Source organism: Humulus lupulus, chromosome 3 (assembly GCF_963169125.1).
Source record: "Humulus lupulus chromosome 3, drHumLupu1.1, whole genome shotgun sequence".
NCBI classification, from domain to species: Eukaryota; Viridiplantae; Streptophyta; class Magnoliopsida; order Rosales; family Cannabaceae; genus Humulus; species Humulus lupulus.
The window spans coordinates 177,711,714-177,714,213 of record NC_084795.1 but is presented as its reverse complement, the minus strand read 5'-3'; the positions used below and the strand labels follow the sequence as shown (position 1 = coordinate 177,714,213).

The 2,500-nt window shown below is 36.4% G+C and overlaps 1 pseudogene; it reads right to left on the bottom strand.

Annotated features, from left to right (window-relative positions):
* The window catches only part of LOC133825237 (protein Ycf2-like), a 3,971-nt pseudogene that overhangs the window by 984 nt on the left and 487 nt on the right, over positions 1-2,500 (bottom strand).

Sequence of the window (2,500 nt, the reverse complement as noted above, 5' to 3'; positions counted from 1 at the left end):
AACGAGTCCATAAGAAGTGATCCCATTTTTTTCATCAAGTTCGGGTAGAGACCAAAGGTCTTGAGCGACCGATCCGACAGAACAACTCAAAAGATAAAGAAGTATCGTTAATTTCTTCATGCTCGTTCCAAGTTCTAAGTACCATTTGTACAAATTAGAATCCCCTTCGTTACATGATTTCTTCTTCATATAGATAGATATAGGATCTAGGGAGCAATTAGTTAGAAGTACATTTTGTGCAACAACCCTTCCTATCTGATAGAAAAGGATCCCATGATCCTAAACCGATCTTACCTGGGATCGCAAATCCCAAGTTTGTCTATGAAGAGCAGATCTAATTATATTAGTGTCTATAATTGATTTCTTCTGTGTAATACTAATCGATAGGGCCTCATTGGTAAGTGCTACAAGATCTCATACATTAGAACCCATGGTTATGGACCCGAATCCATTAGTATGGAACATTTTCTTTTCCAAGTGGAATCCCCTAGTATATGAAAGAGTGAAAAAGTGCTTTCGTTGTTGTGGAATAAGAAGCCTTCGTATCTTAATGCATGTATTTAATTTATTCGGAACTATTAGAGCGGGATCCACTTTTTGGGGAATATGAGTCGAAGTAATAACAAGAATATTTCTAGTGGAACATCGTTCACAATCCCTGGAGAGATAGTTCACTAATAGACCGAGGGATAAGTAATTCGACTCATTCACATCCAGATCATGAATGTTTGGAATCCATATTATGCAAGGAGACATTGCTTTTTCTAATTCGAATTGAAGGGTGATATAAAACTGGTCTATTTCCGGCATCATATCCATAGTTAGTGCATTCATCATAGTTAGAAGCACCAGCTCCATATCAAAGTCACGGTCGATATCATCACTATCATCAATATCGTCACTATCATCAATAAGAAAACCCTTAGGCTTGTTATCCAGGAACTTGTTCAGAAATACTGTAATGAAAGGAACATAGGAGTTTGTCGCTAGGTATTTGACCAAATAGGATCGTCCAGTTCCTATAGAACCTATCACTAAAATACCCCTAGAGAGGGATAGGGCTAAGCGGAGCGAAAAAGGTTTTCCATGAGATGGGAAATGAAAACTATTAGCCCCACAGGAGGCTTGTGAATAAGTGATTGTCTGATAATGAGAAAGGAATATCCGTCTTTCTGCTAAACATGATGTATTGAACTCATAATTCATTAGAGACTTTTTATGAATGTCAACTAAGTATCGTAAGTAAATTGCTCCCGGTTGTTCAATCATTTGGTAACCACGGTCATTCTTTGATAAATGATCACTAGGAGTCAGACTCAATAGAATTTGATCAATCCTTTTTTCTGTCGTTAAGGCGGAGAACTGAACCAAGAGCTCTTTTTCTTTATCATCAATCCAATCACTGTTCACATGTTTTCTTTTTCTTATCAATGAATAGGTCTCTTTACTTGTATGACTTAGATGTCTCGTATTTATCGAAAAAGAGATTCGATTGATGGGATTTGGTATGATACTTATGAAATCGATGATATCGATGAGATTGATATTCAAATATTTCTTCTTAGAACGTATTGATTTGACCCCATAAGTGGGACTGCCACCCCATAGCATGTTGCCGCCAGAAGCCGAACCCTGTATTTCTTCTAGAGAATCTTCTAATTGTTCCCGAGCAACTAGAAAGAGATTCTTTAACCAGAAAGAATTCAATTCAGATGTAGGATACCTATCCAGAAGTTTTCGCAACTCAATCATTTATGATGGAATCATCAAAGATTTGACCCTTTCGAACTCTGTCTGTAACTCACTATAGGCTCGAGAAATATAAAGAAGATGTGTACGAATGAGATATCCAGCAACAAGAAGAAGGAAAAGGATTGAATAGAGGAACTCCCGAACCCAAACATTTGGCGATCTCAGATGTGTCGATATCAATGGTGACTCATTATTTCGATGAATCATTTCTCTGGACAGAAGAAGATTATGTAAACACTTACTCGAAATCTCACTTATCAGATTCCATTGTGGAAGACAGAATTTTTTCTGAAGAATTCTCCATGATATATCCAATCCATGCATAATATCATGAAAAATGGATACAAATTTTGGGCTGCTACTTAGTATCGGCAATAGGTCTGAAAAAGTATCTAAAAATATCAAATTTAGATATTTGTATCCTGTCGAAGTAAGGAACCATGGCATATATGTTTGGAATATATTCCATTTTGGGAGAGTTGAAAAAGCACTATCTTGTTGAAAGGTTCTATACATCTTCCCTTTCTCAAGGCATTTCTTTAGACAAAGACCCCGTTTTTTCCTCTTTTAGGATGGTAAATATTTCTCAAAACATGGATTGTGAATCAAACCCATGTTTGAATTGAAATTGAGATACTGATGTAAGTTCTTCTCTTCTGAATCAGACAGATTAATATCTGAAAGAGGTTGACAATAAGTTCTTTCAAAATTGACTATTTGTCCCCCCTGTTAGAAGTATTCCAGAAAT